Source organism: Lontra canadensis, unplaced genomic scaffold (assembly GCF_010015895.1).
Source record: "Lontra canadensis isolate GAN:19392208 unplaced genomic scaffold, GSC_riverotter_1.0 scaffold18, whole genome shotgun sequence".
In the NCBI taxonomy this organism is placed as follows: domain Eukaryota; kingdom Metazoa; phylum Chordata; class Mammalia; order Carnivora; family Mustelidae; genus Lontra; species Lontra canadensis.
The window spans coordinates 9,145,615-9,165,440 of NW_022631012.1; the positions used below are offsets into that span (position 1 = coordinate 9,145,615).

Sequence of the window (19,826 nt, forward strand, 5' to 3'; positions counted from 1 at the left end):
AAGCTGGTTTTGACTGCGAATTCATGTGCAGGTGTCAAAAAAAAAAAAAAAAACAACCCACAAACATTGACTGTAATTAGAAACAGAAATGTACTGATTGACGAAAGAACTTAGAACCAAACATGCGCATAAACAATTTGAGTCTCAGCAAACTTGGCATTTTGTAATCCTGTTAGCAATTCAGTTTTTAATCCAAGTAAGTACTTAAAATACAAGCATATCTTGACTCTGCAATTTCTGAGGCTGGATTCCAAGAGAATGACAATTTATCCTCCTAGAAGACCTTTCAGGCTGAAAGGAATCAGGAGAGCTTTCCAAATACTAATGTATAAAATCCGCTAAGTCATATCCATTCTGTGATTCCTTCACTGATCGTCAATCCATTGAACAATCCTATGTTGGGTACCTACTATGTGCTAAGCTCTGGGAATGCAGTTCTTTAAGTTCAGTCTTGATGTTGAAAAGCTATAGTCCCATTAGGCAAATGTAGCAGTCGTCCCCAGAGTTTAGTTTTGATTTTAGGATGTTCCCCTCAAAAACTCCCTGAGCAATTTTCCTTTGAGTTAAGGAACTAAAGGTGACTGGCAAATCGTGGAAAGAGGGACGACACCTTAACCTAGTAGCTTACCTTGGTGTGGAAACCAGTGCCACACGCAGCTTGTTAGAAACGTCAACTTTAGGGCTCTGTCTCAGACCTACTAAATCAGGAGCTCTGTGGTTCAACAAGCCTTCCAGGTGATTCTGCAAGCTCAAGTTTGAGAACCATTATCTTGGATGCTTAAAGTTGATCATTAACTGCAGAAGCATACATGTATCAGACTAATAAGGCATCGTATAGCCCTGAGAATGAGAGATGGGTGGGAAATGGGTTAGGTCTCTGGGAGGGAGAACACATGTCCCTGAATAAGCTGAGAGTGATGGGTGCCCTCAGATGCAGTGAAGAAAATGGGAACCTTTTCTATATTGTGACTTGTGCTAGGGCATACCTCTTGGTCCCACGAAGGAAAGGTACCATGCAGACTGATTAACCCATCCAATTACTGAACCTCTTTGTTCTCTACCTGGTGTCAGTAAGAGAAACTTCTTTCACTTCTTCACAATGCCAAGCTCCTTTGCACATCAGGATTTTCTTCCCCTGCTGCTCTTTTGTCTGAAATGCCTTTCATTCCCCTTTCACCACCAAACTGCTCTTAACTAGTCACTCTCCTTGTCTCAACTTAAATGTCATTTTCTCAGTTAATCCTTCCTTGGATCCTTCACAATGTCAAATATGTTTATAGCACAGTGTGCCTCTCCTTACTAGTATTTATAATTAAGGAGTGATTATAATTAAGAATTTAATGTTTCTCTCTTCCAATAGATCTTAAGTTCCATGACCATAAGGACTTTGCCCAAATGTTATGCAATAAATATTTGTTGAATGAATGGGATTTTTTTTTTCGTTTTTTTAAGAAACTGTTTATTTTCTGTTAATATTTCCATTTTGTTTGCCTTTGTGCAAGAGCCGTTTAAGACCACTCAGGGGTTGTTCCTGCCCATTCAGTGGCCGGAGCAGTGGGAGCTGCGGACCAGTCTTCAGTGGCCGGCTGAGGGCTCCGGTGCTCGGGAGGGAACCGCTGATTGGGCACGGAGGGCCCCTGCTCGCTTTCAGACCAGTCTGCGGCCTCAGGCGGAGTAGCAGTGAATCTAGGAGTGGAGCAGTCCGTTTACCCTGAAATTCCTCCTTGGTCATTGTCATTTCAGCAGTGGCCCGCTTATCCTTTTCAACCTCTTCAGGATCTCTGTAGAAGTAGAGACCAGGCACAGACTCCCACGGGTGTTCATGGGAAAGGGTGCCACGCATGCGCAGAACTTCCCAGGCCAGTATCTACATCAGACGCACTGAGTGAGCTCCCTCGTTGCAAGGGATGGCAATGTCCGTATAGCGCAGGGGAGAGTCCGTGTGACATAGAGTGGTGGTAGGCAGGTTGACATTAGATGCCTCTGAGAGAGGCCGGTGATCAGCCCTGGGATCAGTAGCCACTAGAAGTCCTGGCTTCCAGAAGGCTGCCTGGATCTGGTTAGTGAAGCTTCCAGCTATGGGAGTGGTTCCATTAGCAGCAGCAAACTTAAGCACAGCACACTGGCCAGTATTCATGGGTGACCCCGGCATCAGCTGACTTTTCAATGGCAACAATGGCACTAACTGCCAGCAGAAGCTTCTCCCGGGTTCTCTTTGGATTTATAATGAAGACACCATCACTTTTCCTTTTGTAGATGTTCTGTTCCATTTGGAAGTCAAGGTTGGTGCCACCTAAGTGGGTTCCTGCTATAAAGAATTTGAGGACAACCTCCTCCTTCATTTGCAGGGCATCAAGGACTCCGGACATTGTGAAAGTTTCCTAAACACCACTAAGGGACCGCTCCCCAAGTAGCGCAGAAAGGCTGAATGGGGATTTATTAAACAGTAAATTTTATGGAACTCACATGAGTGTTAAAGAACCATGTTTCCTAAGTCCTGACCTGGGAGCTAAACTGGTTCAGGACATATCACCGGTGGTTTCTGAAATCCCCTTTTCTTATATTTTTAGATATTTCCATTCTCTACTTCCTCCCCTAACTGATCTAATGAAAGAGAGGGCATCTTAATCAATAGTGGTAGAAAAATAAGAAAAAAATGACTAAAATTTGTTTGAGCACTCAAAATGAGGCTACTGTGCTATAGGCTTGACAGGCATTAACACTTGAAGTGCCCCAAAATCTTATGAGACAGGGAATCATTTCCCCTGGAGGTGAAGAGAGGCTCAAAGATGTTATACACTATGGCTAAGGACCACTAAGTGGTAAAATCAAGATATACACCTAGGATTTACACCCAAATTCAAATTTTATGCTTTGAACACATGAGGAGAAAGATAATAATCTCAACAGAAGTAATAAACAGACAGTTAAATACTGCTCAAGAGGCAATACAATATATGTAGAATGTCTTAATACTGAGCAAATATTAGGTGTTCAATAAATACTATTCTGTGCTACCATCACCATCATCATAACTGTCATCATCCTTAGTCTTGAAAATCCTCCTAAAAACTATATTTCTAGAGCCTAAAACTCACATCTGAACAGACTCTGGACCTACTTTATTTGATATAGGTAAGTTTGGAGAAATTCTCTCACAGAAAAAAATTTTTTAAAAAGCCTCAAAAGGAAATTTATGAACTGAGCCTCTTCAAAACTGCATGTACTAAAATTTACTAATGAAGTCTACTGTTTTACATTTCTTGTTTTCCAGTGGATTAGTTTTGAGTCTCAGAAATCACATATGCTTCTGAAATTTGTTTTCCAGACTTGAAACTGGAAGGAATTAAGCACAAACAAGGCTTTTGTTACTATAACGTCTCAAATTTCTAAGACACTTAGATTTAGTTCTGCTTCTTTTTCTTGGCATTTTTAAGATGCTTGCCCACTTTTACCAACACTGGCCTCCCTGCCAGAAGAATGAGGCAGGAGCAAAGCTGCAGCAGGGAGAAGCTGTGGTAGGAGTGGAGAGCCACCTGATTAGCTCTTTAGAACACTGAGGTATGAATTGCAGGATAAAACAAACCTGTCCTCCTTCTTGCTAAACGTGACCACCAGAATAGTGAGGATGGCTTACACGGTCTCTGAGTGAGAGCGTGGTAGGGAGAGAGAACCCCTGGAAATGCGACTGAGGTAAAGGTTCATGAGACTGATGCTCAAGAGCATAGCATGAGGTACTGTTGTTCTGTGGGGCATCAACAAGAAGACAAAGATGACAAAATTGAATGCTAATGACCAATCTCTTCTACACCTTCTCCAAAATCGGTATATATTTAAATTCAAATCTAAAACCAATTACGAGGGCCCACTATATACCAAGCCTTCTACAAGTGGCTTTCATTTATATTAGTTCCTTTAGCCCATTAACAACCAAGTCTTTTGACTATAAATTTACGTTATCATAACATTAACACTTAGCATTAAAAATGGGTTAAGGGAGTTCCATTTTTGGTAATGCTCAAAGACATGGCCACATTCTCACTTTCATGAAAAGAACAGGAATAGTTGGACAGACATGAGAAGAAAACAAAACAAAACAAAAGTCTGCTTGGAGGCTTTGGAGACCTAAAGAAGCCAGAACTTGAGGGCCCAAGAATGATTCTGAAGACTAGATAAGCACATTGAATTGAGCCTATATTCTGTGGCACTTTTCTCTGCAAGTCTTTTGCTAATTCATAAATGGCACAGGATCAGATGCTAAAAAAAAAAAAATGAGCAGAGCCTAAAGGCTAAGATGTGGAGACTGAGAAGAAATGTTGACATTCGCACAGGATTGGCAAGATAGAAATTAGAGTCCATGGTCTGCTAAGAAAGAAGGGTCTGAGTAAACAACTCAGATTTACAGTTAGGAACAGAAAGGCTACATTCCAGGAGTGAGGGTAAATTACTAATAAACTATCTGTTACCACAACTAAAACCCAACTTCTAGTCATCTAACTCAAAGGTTAGAATAAATCAATATGACCCTAAACTGCCTGTCAGAAAGCAAAGTAAATCCTCTCTGGAAAAAGATAACATCAGCCTGAGATTATTTGTATAATTTTCAAGCACTATGTCTAGCATTCAATCAATGCATACCAGGAGATAGGACCAAAGGACTGAAAACAAAGTGGAAAATCAAATAATGTAAAAAGACTCAAGGCTAATCCAGATATTTACTTTATTAGACATGGTTCTCAAAATAACTATTTTTAATATGTTCAAGAAAAAAAGATGACAAAAGGGAAAATTTAATCACAGAAGTATAACCTCAGAGTAAACAAATGGATACATTAAAACTGAAAATCACCATAACTAAAATTAAGAGCTCAATAAATGGGTTTAATAGAAGACTGGACACAGCTGAAGGCAATATTAGTACACTGGAACACAAAGGCATTCAAAAATAACCAAACTGAATCACAGGTTAAATTAAAAAAAAAAAAAAAAAGCACAGAACACAGAGCAAGAAACACGCACCTGTATAAAAAGATCTAATATTTTTGCATTATTAGAGTACCACAAGGAAAGAAAGTAAATGGGATAGAAATAATATTTGAAGAGATACTGGCTGAGAATTTTCCAAAATTGATGAAAAATGGATTTAAGAAGCTCTACAAACCCTTACCCAGTTTTAAACACAGCAACATACACACACACACACATACACACATAAGCACCTTGTACTGAAACTGCTGAAAACCAGATAGAAAGATTTTAAAATAATTGAAGACAAAAAGATGCACTATATTCAAAGGAGTAACTGACAACAGATTGGTGAAAACACTAAATGCCAGAAAACAATAGAATGATATTTTCAAAACGTTAAAAGAAGAAAAAGATCTGATAACTATATACCCAGAAAAAAATAGAGATAAAATTTTTAAAATTTTTAAAGAAACACAAATTGAGAGGATTTGTTATATTACAAGAAATACTAGGGAAACTATAAAGGTCAAAAGGAATATTCCATATAGAAGCAAAGATACTTAGAAAGAAAGAACAATAGAAACAGTTAAAATAAACAAATAGTGGGGTGCCTGGGTGACTCAGTAGGTTAAGTGTCTGACTCTTGATTTCAGCTCAGGTTATGACCTCAGTGTTGTGAGACTGAGCCCTGTGTTGGACTCCACACTCAACTTGGACTCAGCTCATGATTCTTTCCCTCTTCCTCCCCTTCTACTTTTCCCTCTGTTCACTCACAAGTAAATAAATAAACACACACATAAATATATAAATACATAAAATCTTTAAAAACCCTAAATAGTTACCATATAAAACATATATATTTACATATGTATAAATATATGTATATTTAAAATACATGAAAATATAGTATAAAAAGTAGATGGATTAAATGAAGTTAGACTATTCCAAGTTCTATGCCTTGTTTAAGAAATGATAAAAGTTTGGTGACCGTGGCCATTGCTGCTATAAACATTGGGGTACAGATGGCCCTTCTTTTCACTACATCTGTATCATTGGGGTAAATCCCCAGTAGTGCAATTGCAGGGTCATAGGGAAGCTCTATTTTTAATTTCTTGAGGAATCTCCACACTGTTCTCCAATGTGGCTACACCAACTTGCATTCCCACCAACAGTGTAAGAGGGTTCCCCTTTCTCCACATCCCTGTACCCCAATGTTTATAGCAGAAATGGCCACGGTTGCCAAACTGTGGAAAGAACCAAGATGCCCTTCAACGGACGAATGGATAAGGAAGATGTGGTCCATATACACTATGGGGTATTATGCCTCCATCAAAAAGGATGAATACCCAACTTTTGTAGCAACATGGACGGGACTGGAAGAGATTATGCTCAGTGAAATAAGTCAAGCAGAGAGAGTCAATTATCATATGGTTTCATTGATTTGTGGAGCATAACAAATAGCATGGAGGACAAGGAGAGTTAGAGAGGAGAAGGGAGTTGAGGGAAATTGGAAGGGGAGGTGAACCATGAGAGACTATGGACTCTGAAAAACAATCTAAGGGTTTTGAAGGGGCAGGGGGTGGGAGGTTGGGGGAACCAGGTGGTGGGTATTGGAGAGGGCACGGATTGCATGGAGTACTGGGTGTGGTGCAAAAACAATGAATACTGTTATGCTGAAAATAAATTTAAAAAATTAAAAAAAATATATAAAGCATGTTTTAAACTTACTGGTAATTGCTAATTTAATGAGAATAATTCAAAAATAAATGTCTACTCTAAATTAAACATTATACCCAAATTATATAGTTTTTTAAGAATTTATGCTTGTGTGTTTATATAAAATTTACCACATTCCATTGTAATATATCTAATTTCTAAGCCAATGTTCTTCTACAAACTGTGAAATAAATTAATGTTTATGTGTTAAAAAAAGAAATGATAAAAGTACTAATTTATTTTGAAATACAATAAATCAGGAATATATATTATAATCTTTTGAGTAATAAATGTAACTAAAAGGAGAACAGAAGAACACACAACAACCTCACAGAGGTAAAAAAAAAAATGAATCATACAAAATTCTTGATTAATACACTTTAAAAAGAAGAAAGGACAGAAAAACAAACAGAGTGGGTGGAAAAGTAGAAAATGGAGAATAAGTTAGAGATTTAAATCAAATTATATCTGCAGTATCATTAAATGTAAACAAACTAAATACTACAATTAAAATACAGATTGTTTGACTGGATATCAAAACAAAACCAAATCTAACTATATATCTCTTACAAAAGACACACTTTAAATATAAGGATCCAGAAATATTGAAAGTAAAGAGATGAAAAATATACATTAAGCAAAAATTAAGCAAAAGAAAGATGGTATAGCTATAGCAATATCAGACAAAGTAGACTTTGAAGCAGTAGTCACTCCTAGGAATAAAGTAAAATGTGTCATAATGATAAAAGGGTCAATCCCAATTCATGACATTCCTAAATTTTTGTGAACCTAATAACAAGCTTCAAAATATGTAAAAAGTCAAAATTAACAAGATTAAAATGAGAAATTAATAAATCTACAATCATGGGAATTTATTTTAACTTTAACCAAAATGGGATAAAACTATAAATCAACGATAGAAAGATAATAGGAAAGTCTCCCATCATTTGGAAATGAAACAACACACTTCTAAATAGTCCATGGGTCAAAGAAGTTTCAAGGAAAATTAAAAAACAAACAAACATTGAACTGAAAGAAATGCAAGCACAACATACCAAAATATATAGGATACAGTTAAAGCAGAGCTGGAGGGAAATTTAGCATTAAATGCTTCCATTAGAAAAAAAACAAATCTCCAGCCTGATCACATTCTCTTCTCTCTCTTTTTTTTTCTTTCTCTAACCACCTTATCTTATTTAAGAAGAAAGGGAGAGAGGGGCAGAAGGTATATTGGAACGAATTACAGTTCAGAATTTCCCTAATATCACAAAGGGAACAAGCATCAAAATCAAGGAGGCATAGAGAACCCACCTCAAAATGAATAAAAACAGGACCACACCCCATCATCTAAGAGTAAAACTTACAAGTCACAGTGACAGAGAGAAAATCTTGAAACAGCCCAGGATAAGAAGTCTGTAACATACAATGGTAGAAATATTAGATTGGCAGCAAACTTGTCCACAGAGACCTGGCAGGCCAGAAAGGACTGGCATGATACTTTCAGAGCACTAAATGAGAAAAATATGCTGCCAACAATACTATATCCAGCTAGGCTGTCATTGAAAATGGGAGAGATAAAAAGCTTCCAGGACAAACAGAAACTAGAAGGATCTGCAATCACAAAACCAGCCCTATGAGAAATCGTGAAAGAGGTACTATAAGCAAAGAGAGAGCCCAAAGGTAACACAGACCAGAAAGGAATAGAGACAATACAGAGTAATAGTCACCTTTTAGGCAATATGATGGCACTAAATTCATATCTTTCAATAGTTACCTTGAATGCAAATGGGCTAAATGCCCCCAATCAAAAGACACAGGGTATCAGAATGGATAAAAAAACAAGACCCATCAATATGCTGTCTACAAGAAACTCACTTTAGACCCAAAGAGGCCTCCAGATTTAAAGTGAGGGGGTGGAAAACAATTTACCATGCTAATGGACATCCAAAGACAGCTGGGGTGGCAATCCTTGCATCAGATAAATTAGATTTTAAACCAAAGACTATAATAAGAGATGAGGAAGGACACTATATCATACTCAAAGTGTCTGTCCAATAAGAAGATCTAGCAATTTTAAATATCGATGCCCCTAACATGGGAGAAGCAGACTATATAAACCAATTAATAACAAAATCAAAGAAACACATAAAAAATAATACAATAATAGTAGGGGACTTTAGCACCCTCCTCACTGAAATGGACAGATCATCTAAGCAAAAGATCAACAAGAAATAAAGGCTTTAAGTAACTCACTAGACCAGATGGACATCACAGATATATTCAGAACATTCCATCCCAAAGCAACAGAATACATATTTTTCTCTACTGCACATGGAACATTCTCCAGAATAGATCATATCCTGGGTCACAAATCAGGTCTCAATTGATACCAAAAGATTGGGATCATTCCCTGCATATTTTCAGGCCACAATGCTCTCAAGCTAGGACTCAATCACAAGAGGAAAGTTGGAAAGAACTCAAAACATGGAGGCTCAAGAGCAGCCTAGTAAAGAATGAATGGGTCAACCAGGAAATTAAAGAAGAATTGAAAAAATTCATGGAAACAAATGAAAATGAAAACACAACTGTTCAAAATCTGTGGGACACAGCAAAAGCAGTCCTGAGAGGAAAGTGTATAGTGATACAAGCCTTTCTCAAGAAACAAGAAATGTCTCAAGTACACAACCTAACCCCACACCTAAAGGAACTGGAGACAGAACAGCAAAGAAAGCCTAAACCCAGCAGGAGAAGAGAAATCATAAAGATCAGAGCAGAAATCAATGAAATAGAAACCAAAAAACAGTAGAACAAATCAACAAAACTAGGAGCTGGTTCTTTGAAAGAGTTCATAAGATTGATAAACTCCTGGCTAGACTTATCAAAAAGAAAAGAGAAAGGACCCAAATAAATAAAATCATGAATGAAAGAGGAGAGATCACAACCAAAACCAAATGAGTACAGATAATTATAAGAACATATTATAAGCAACTATATGCCAGCAAATTTGATAATTGGGAAGAGATGGATGCATTTCTAGAGACGTAAAAACTACCAAAACTGAACCAGGAAGAAATAGAAAACCTGAACAGACCCATAACCAGTAAGGATATTGAAGCAGTCATCAAAAATCTCCCAAAAAACATGAACCCAGGGCCAGACGGCTTCCCAGGGAAATTCTACCAAACATTTAAAGAAGAATTAATACCTATTCTCCTGAGACTGTTCCAAGAAATAGAAATGGAAGAAAAACTTCCAAACTCATTTTATGAGGCCAGCATTCCCTTGATCTTAAAACCAAAGACCCCATCAAAAAGTAGAATTACAGACCAATATCCTTGATGAAGACAGATGTGAAAATTCTCACCAAAATACTAGCCAATAGGATCCAATAGTACATTAAAAGGATTATTCACTATGACCAAATGGGATTTATTCCAGGGTTGCAAGGTTGGTTCTACATCTGCAAATCAATCAATGTGATACAATACATTAATAAAAGAAAGAACAAGAACCATTTGATACTCTCAATAGATGCTAAAAAAGCATTTGATAAAGTACAGCTTCCTTTCTTGATCAAAACTCTTCAAAGTGTAGGGATAGACAGTACATACCTCAATATCATCAAAGCCATCTATGAAAAACCCACAGAGAATATCATTCTAAATGGGGAAAAACTGAGACCTTTTCTGCTAAGGTCAGGAGCACGGCAGGGATGTCCACTATCACCACTGCTATTCAACATAGTAGTAGAAGTCCTAGACTCAGCAATCAGACAACAGAAAGAAATAAAAGGCATCTAAATCAGCAAAGAAGAAGTCAAACTATCACTCTTTGCAGATGATATGATACTATATGTGGAAAACCCAAAAGACTCCACTCCAAATCTGCTAGAACTTGTACAGGAATTCAGTAAAGTGTCAGGATATAAAATCAATGCACAGAAATCAGCTGCATTTCTATACACCAAGACAGAAGAAAGAGAAATTAAGGAGTCAATCCCATTTACAATTGCACCCAAAACCATAAGATACCTAGGAATAAACCTAACCAAAGAGGCAAAGAATCTGTACTCAGAAAACTATAAAGTACTCATGAAAGAAATTGAGGAAGACACAAAGAAATGGAAAAATGTTCCATGCTCCTGGATTGGAAGAAAAATATTATGAAAATGTCTATGCTACCTAAAGATATCTACCCATTTAATGCAAGCCCTATCAAAATACCACCACGGTTTTTCAAAGAAATGGAACAAATAATCCTAACATTTATATGGAACCAGAAAAGACCCCAAATAGTCAAAGGAATGTTGAAAAAAGAAAGCCAAAGTTGGTGGCATCACAATTCCAGACTTCAACCTCTATTTCAAAGCTGTCATCATCCAAACAGTATGGTACTGGCACAAAAACAGACATATAGACAATGGAACAGAATAGAGAGCCCAGAAATGGACCCTCAACTCTATGGTCAACTAATCTTTGACAAAACAGGAAAGAATGTCCAATGGAAAAAAGACAGTCTTGTCAACAAATGGTGTTGGGAAAATCGGATAGCCCCATGCAGAAGAATGAAACTAGACAATTTCCTTACACCACACATAAAAATAGACTCCAAATGAATGAAAGACCTCAATGTGAGAAAGGAATGCATCAAAATCCTTGAGGAGAACACAGGCAGCAACCTCTTTCACCTTAGCTGCAGCAACTTCTTCCTAGAAACATCGCCAAAGGCAAGGGAAGCAAGGGCAAAAATAAATTATTGGGACTTCATCAAGATTAAAAGCTTTTGCACAGCAAGGAAACAGTCAACAAAAGCAAAAGACAACTGACAGAATGGGAGATGATATTCTCATAAAGGGCTAGTGTCCACAATCTGTAAAGAACTTATCAAATTCAACACCCAAAGAACAAATAATCTAATCAAGAAATGGGCAGAGGACATAAACAGACATTTGTACAAAAAAGGCAACCAGGTGGCCAACAGACACATGACAAAGTGTTCAACATCACTAGGCATCAGGGAAATATAAGTCAAAATCACAGTGAAATACCAGCTCACACCAGTCAGAATGGCTAAAATGAACAAGTCAGGAAAGGACAGATGTTGGTGAGGATGCAGAGAAAGGGGAACCCTCCTACACTGTTGGTGGGAATGCAAGCTGGTGTAGCCACTCTGGAAAACAGCATGGTGGTTCCTCAAAAAGTTGGAAATAGAGCTACCAGCAATCACACTACTGGGTATCGACCCTAGAGATACAAATGTAGTGATCCGAAGGGGCACATGCACCCGAATGTTTATAGCAGCAATGTCCACAATAGCCAAACTATGGAAAGAACCTAGATGTCCATCAACAGATGAATGGATAAAGAAGATGTGGTATATATATATAAATATACATATACAATGGAATACTATGCAGCCATCAAAAGAAATGAAATCTTGGCATTTGCAACAAAGTGGATGGAACTAGAGGGTATTATGCTGAGCGAAATAAGTCAATCAGAGAAAGACAATTATCATATGATCTCTCTCATATGAGGAATTTGAGAGGCAGGGCGGGGAGTTTGGGGGATAGCAAAGGAAAAAAATGAAACAAGATGGGATCAGGAGGGAGACAAACCATAAGAGACCCTTAATCTCACAAAAGAAACTGAGGGTTGCTGGGGGGAGTGGGTAGGGAAAGTGTGGTTGGGTTATGGGTTTTGGGGAGGGTATGTGATATGGTTAGTGCTGTGAAATGTGTAAGCCTGAGGATTCCCAGACCTTGTACCCCTGGGGCAAATAACACATTATATGTTAATAAAAATAATTAAATTTAACAAAAGAAAAAAAAGGAGAAAAAACAAACAAAGAAACCAACAAAGCAAGCAGAAAAAAGGAAACAATAAAGAACAAAAACCAGTAAAATTGGAAACGAAAACAACAGAGAAAATTAATAAAACAAAATAACTTGGTATTTGAAAAGATCAATAAAATTGACAAAGCTCCAACAAGACAGACGAAGTAAGATAAAAGAGACAAATTACAAATATCAGGAATGAAACAGGATATTACAAGAGACTCTGCAGTTCAGTGAGAGAACATCCTATCAAGAGAACAATAAGGAAATGCTATGAACAATTCCACACATAAATTTGATAACTTAAAGGGACCAACTCCTAGAAAAGTGAAAGCTACCATAATTCATACAATATGAGATAATTGGAATAGTTTTCTAATTATTAGGGACATCGAATTTCTAATTAAAAACCTCCCAAAGAAGAACCCTTTAAGCCAAGATGGTTTCTCTGGAGAGTTCTACCAAATGTTTAAAGAAGTAACACCAGTTATATACAATTTCTTCCAGAAAAAGAAGAGATAACACTTCCCTTCCTATTCAATGAAGCCAGTGAACCCTGGTACTAAACCCAATGAGAGTACAAAATAAAAGAAAACAAAATGAAACTACTGACCAATATATCTCATAAATGTAGGTGTAAAAATTCTTATCACGATATTAACAAATGAAATTAAGTAGTAACTGAAAAGAATTATATACCATGACCAATTATATACCATGACCAAATAGGTTTTATTCCAGGCTGGTTCAATGGTTGAAAAGCCATAAATGTAATTCAACATGTTAATCGGGTAGAAAAGAACAACCACATGATCATATGAGTTGAAGCAGAAAAATCATTTAATAAGACTTAATATCCATTTATGATAAAAACCCTCAGAAAACTAGAAATTAGGACAATTTTCCCAATTTGATAAATACATCTACAGAAAAACATATGGCCAACATCATACTCAATGGGGTAAAGACCACATGCTTTTCTCTTAAGATTGAGAACAAGTCAAGAATATTTGCTCTCACCATTGCCATTCAACATACTACTGGAAATTCTAGCCAGTGCAATACGGTAAGAAAAGGAAATAAAAGGCCTGACAGATAGAAAAAAAAAAAAAAAAAAAGAAACAAAGCTTATGTTCACACAAAAACCTGTGGATGATTATTTATAGCAGCTCTATTTGTAATGTCCCCAAACCGGAAACAATTAAAATGTCCCTCAATAGGTAAATGATAGCCACCATACCATGGAATATTACTCAGCAATAAATAGGAATGAACGTATAATACCTACAATAGCTTGGGTGGATCTCAAGGCCATCATGCAGTGTGAAAAAAGCCAATCTCACAGATCACATAGTTCCCCATTTATCTGATTCCACTTAGGTAGTATTCTAGAAATGACAGGATTATAGAGATGGCAAACAGATGAGTGATTGCTAGGGTTTGGGGATGGGGAGAAGAAAGGTATAACTATAAAGGTATAGCATGAGGAATACCTTTGTGGTGATGAAATAGTTCTGTATCTTGATTGTAGCACTGGCCACATGTGTGATAAACTTGGCACAGAACTATACATACCTTGTATCAATGTCAAATTGTTGGTTTTCATGTTGTAACTATTGGAGAAAACTTGGTGAAGAGTATAAGGATTTCTCTGCACTCTATTTGCAACTTCCTGAGACTTTATAAAAAGTTCAAAATAAAGAGTTAAAAATAATTATAGCTATATAAAATATGACTATATATAGTAACTCTAAGGATAAGGTTATGAAAAAAGGAAATAAAAATACATGAAGTCACGTATTGGCAGGAAATGGTCCACCAAATTAAAAAAAAAGAAAATCTACTAAGTTGAGAAAGTCCTTTTAGAATTTTCCACCTAACTTCGATTCATTCCTAGGTGATGAATGGTAATCTTAACAGTAGAATGATATAAATACCTATGTACTAGCATATATAATAGTAACTTAAATGATGTTTATTAACTGACAGATGCTATTTTTTGTACATATATGTATACAGTATACAATATACAATTAAATTCTTGTAATGGTCGTATGTAGGCACTATGATTATGCTCACTTTAGAGGTGAGGAAACTAAGCCAGAGAGAAAATAGGAAATCAGTAGAGAAAGTGGAATAAGAATATCCAGCCAGGCTTTGCTCTAAGGACGGGTATGGCTCAGGGCCAGACCACCTACTGACCTTGATATAGAAAATCCATTGCCTTTGCAATGTAGAGAATATTCCTCCTAGCTCTGTGCTCAGAGACAATTTAGAAATTTAGAAAGTGAGGAGCTGAGTAATGGCCAAGTTTGAGGAAATCTAGAATGCTTGCTCAGGATTAATTAAAAGTCTGTGTAAAATTATATCTCTTGAATTCTATTTCTGGATGGGTTCATATCAATCCTCAGTTGGCTCTCCAGGGGGGAGGGTATTCCACAGCATATAAATATTAAAACATCTCTTTAAGATGTTGGATATTTATAAGTACTAACAGTCAAACTACTTTTACTGCCCTTTCTCATCTCACGGATTATTTATTGTTTGAAAAGATAAACATAGGAAAGCAGTTGACCTAACAATGGCCTATTCCTGATTACACACTGCATTAAATACAGAAATTATAAAGAGGGCACTTTGGAATCTTTGGGTCTTTAACAGGCAAAGACTGTGTAATGAAAAGGTATGTGGCTTAGCCTAATAGATTAATGCAAACCACAGGTCACAAGAGGCCTGAAGTAAGTGTAGTTGATCAACACAAATCTAGCACTACTATAGAGAAGTAGGTCAAAGCCCAAGGATTCTGATATGTCCTTGTACTCATAGCCTTGAGCAGAGTGCTTTGCACATGATAGACATTTAATATTCTTTTAATGGAATGAATGAACAAATGAATGAATGAGGGACAATAAGATGTCTGGCAGGTAAGGAGCAACATGCATGCTTTTTGCACATGCTTAGTGGCTTCTATCATTTTTTATTGTAATGATTTTTTCTACCTTGTTTCCTTAAAAAAATATTGATTGAGCTCACTATACTGTTTTCGAGATGTACTTATAGGTCACAACCTGCAGTTTGAAAAAAAAAGAACACCTTTCATAGGTGAAGGTCACGCATGGCTTTTGGAGTCATATCTGGGTGGGAAACCTGGCTCTGATCACTTAGTACTTGTGGCACCATTGGTAAGTTTCTTAATTTTTCTCAGCTTCCAGATTCTCATGGATTATCTACATTTGTCACCTGGAAGCTGACAACTTAGGCAGAAGCAAGTCTAGCATAATCCCAAGAATAGGGCTCTCAAAAGATGGAAAAGAAAAAAAAATTAATGAGAACATGGAGTTTTAATAGATACTTACTCTACAGGATTTCTGTTACCTTTCTACAGCATAAATCTGAATATGGCATCCCCATTTCAAGGGTTTCTCTTGCTCTTGAACTAGATACTAATTGTTTTATCTCAGATGATAGGGCTTTTAAGAGTATGGCTTATGTTGACTTTCATTTCTTGCCTCCAACTGGCCTAATTTATGTACTACACTCCAGATATTTTGATATATGCAGTTCCTATCATAAATGCACCATGTTTTCTCTTTGGGTTTTTTGTCTGCTCAATTAATTTCTGCTTGCACTTTAGGTCAGAATATAGATTCCTTTAGAGAGCCTTGTTTGACCACCCAGATCTGGATTCAGTGTCTCCATCAGGAGCTCCTATAGCATCTTTGGCTGACCCTTATTACAGCATGCCACCATTAATATTCCAAAGTATCAGCTGCATCCCTCAGGAGGACAGAATTCTCTTTGTGTTATTTATACGTCTCAAGAAATTCTGCACACTCCCTCCCACCTCCTCTTGGTAAACTGGATAATTTAGATAAATATACCTTTAGGATCAGGTCATTTGTTTGAAAAACAGTCCAGTCAGTTCTTAAATGACAGCTTTAGGAAATCAGAGCAACCCTTTGGCAAGCATTCCTCAAACTACCAGCAAGGCTGAAGATGGCAAGAGGGTAGAGGTCTTACAGATGGATGGTCACTAAGTACCAACCCTCCTTGTCTAGCTCATGTATAATAGAAGAGAAGGTTATCTACATTTGTCACCCCTGGAAGCTGACAACTTAGGCAGACACAAGTCTAGCATAATCCCAAGAGTAGGGCTCTCAGAAGATGGAAAAGAAAAAAATTAATGAGAACATCAAGTTTTAAAGAGTGGGGATGGAGGAAAGTAGAGTTAATGGTATATCAGTTATTATTAGCACTTATCTGGTCATAGAGATTGTTTCATTAAGAGATTTCTCATTATTGTTTAAAAGTCACTTAAAAATTGATGGCAATATGTTCTAAGGAAAAAAAAAGGATTGCTTTGTTCAACTGATGAATTTTAACTCTCTATGGAAATGGCATTTATTACTGGGATTCCCAAACCGAAATGAGATCACTTTGGATCTGTTTATAGAAACTAAAAACACATCTCCAAGTCATCTACTGTAGTCCCTGTTCAACTCCCTCCACACAGCCTTGCAAAGCTGTGAGTCAGAAGTGAGAGCAGAAAGCCTTTAAACTGAAGTAAAAATAAAAGGAAAAATCACTAGAGACTGGGGACACGTACCAACAGAGGAATGAACTGTGTATGACAGAGTCGTGCCTCAGTGAGGTGCCAAATCTCTGAAATCAAGAAACTAGACATCAATTATCCTGCATTGCCAAAATAGCACAAGGTATTTTCACACCCAGCTGTTCACACCTGGCTAGGAAGCTTTACTGTTAACACTTTTTCTATCCTTCATCACCCTTATCTTCGAATTTTCCAAAACATACTTTTCAGTGGTCATGAAAACTAAGACTGTAAGCCCTCCACCTGCTTTATTTAAGTGATATTAAAAAATACTCAGACTGAAATATTTCTGTCTCAGCTATAAAAGAGGGTCTATATAATAAGGATAGCCTCCCACAGGAAGTTAATAATATATTTGAACAGAGTGCTATGTAGCATTAATCTATAACTTTTGCATTATTAATGGGAGTGAAAAAAAAGAAGACAAGCCATCTAGAGGTAATCGGTTTGTGGTGGATACCATGGGATGGCTTCCTACAAGCTACCTGCAACTCCTTTCTCCCTTGTCTTTGTTTACTGAAGATGAAATACTATTTCCCAAAACTCTCTTGCACTTAGAAGAGACTTTTAAATATAGTTTTTGTCAGTGAGAAGTTGTTGGGGTGTTCTGTTTTCAAAGGGATGGACTTGACAGGCATAGTCCATTAGCTCTTTGTCCCTTTCTCCTTGGAAAGTGGACACAAAGCCTAGAGTTGCAACAGGTTTCTTGGAATCATGATGTAACATGAAAAAAACAGTCTAACTATTGGGGAAAGCAGAGGAGAAAAATGAAAAGAGGTCACTTAATGAGGCCCAAACCACAGAAATTCTTTAAAGGGTGAGACAAGTATATCAGTTGGGATTTTGGTTGTTTACAGCCAAACAGGATATGATTCAACACACTATTGTCAATGACAGCTCTTCTGGGACACCCAGAAATTGGGCTAGTTCATCCAATGGACTGTGCATAAGCTCAAGCCCGAACAAATGGAGATTCAAAGGACAGGAAGACAGCGTTAGTTCTGATGACAAGCTGAGGGACATCTAATGAGGTAGGAATGGTTTTTAACAAGCAATTGACAGAGTAGGTAAATACATAAAAACTGTGCTCTTCACATACACAGATGATATGACTGATATAAAAGAATCTGAACTGTTTTCCAGTTTTCGTGCCTTTTAAAACCCCATTTTCTTTTCTGTTTCTACTTTCTAACTCTTATGATTGAAATACACCAGCAAGAGTTTGGGCTGGAATTAGGAATTAACCATCAACTATGTGACCGAGAAACAGAATCTAACAGGTTCCCAAACCCATGATTTTAAGGGTCAGCAGCTAAATATAATCAATAGCCTTCCTAAATAGTTGTATTTAGTTCAATAACTTTCTTAATATGTAGACCAATAATATATAATATTGGCCAATAATACATAGTCTAATGACATTCTTAAATAGCTGTAGTCAATATTTATTTAACCAGGCACTGAGATTTTATTTATTCTACAAACAATCCATAGGAGATAGGTTATACTCTTGTCCCCATTTTACAGTGAGGAAACTGAGGCTTGGAAAAATTAGTATGTTTGAGCCAACTACCTAGAAAGACTAATCCAGCGTCTCAGGTCTTTCCCAAATTAAATGCATATGAGATTTCATAATTTTTATATTATGTCTTTTATATGCCTCTATTCTAATGGAACACATTATAATACAATTATTTGTTTATGAGGTAGTTTTCACTGTTATACTGAATTCCTTGAGGGTAAGGATGGTTTCCAAATTTCTTTGTATGATCTGTGGAATACAACACAATGGGAGTTTCATACAAACATTGGTGAATGCCTGCTGGGAATCAAGGATTCTTAACAGGGATACCGAGGAGCTCTGTGCGGTTGTACACCTTAATTTCACAGCTGTAGTATGTAAGCCAGTAAGTATTTGATAAGCAGATATTAAGTGCCTGATATTATACTGGGCCCCAGGAAGTATTATTTTGCTTAATTAAGTCTAAATGGACACATTATTTGGGAATATCTAGAAGAGAAAAAGGATGCAGTATTCATCAAGAACAACTAATTCCCTTTCTTTTTAGGGTTACTAGATTGGTAAATCAAGGGTTTCTCACAAACACAGTGTACCTTAATATCACTAAAATATTTGACAAAGTCTTCCACAATGTTCACAGATGAACTGGAGAATGTACACTCAATAACAGTAGACTGCATTAATAGTTAACTGAACGTCCAACCCAAAGAGAGTTGATTAATGGAGGTCTTGAGTGATGAGTTGCAGGGATTATACTTGACATTGATCAACGATCTTATCAATGACATGGATGAGTCCATAATGATTAAATATGAGGATGGTATAAACCTAGGAAGGATAGCTAATATATTAGAGGACAAAAATCAACACTTTAAAATATCTTTATTGGCTAAAACAATAGGATAAACCTAACAAGCAAATATTTAACTCAGGTAAAGAGAATATCCTATGTTTAAAGAAATGATTATAAAAATATAGGATTCTGCATAATATTTTTGGGAATATTTGGCTTGATAGCAACTCAAAATAGAGCTCTTCGTTAAAAAGTGCACACCATAAATGACACCTGATATAAAAATTAAGGCAGCATTAATAACAAATTAAGATCAAAAGATGTAAGAGTCTCTTTGATTTTCTATGCCTTTTTTTTCACACTATATCTGAAATATGGT

General features: G+C 36.7%; 1 protein-coding gene and 1 pseudogene across 1 annotated transcript in view; both read right to left on the reverse strand.

Annotated features, from left to right (window-relative positions):
• PARD3B (par-3 family cell polarity regulator beta) overlaps positions 1–19,826 on the reverse strand; it is a 1,020,734-nt gene that overhangs the window by 129,425 nt on the left and 871,483 nt on the right. The window lies entirely within an intron of this gene.
• LOC116869100 lies at positions 1,509–2,369 on the reverse strand (annotated as a pseudogene).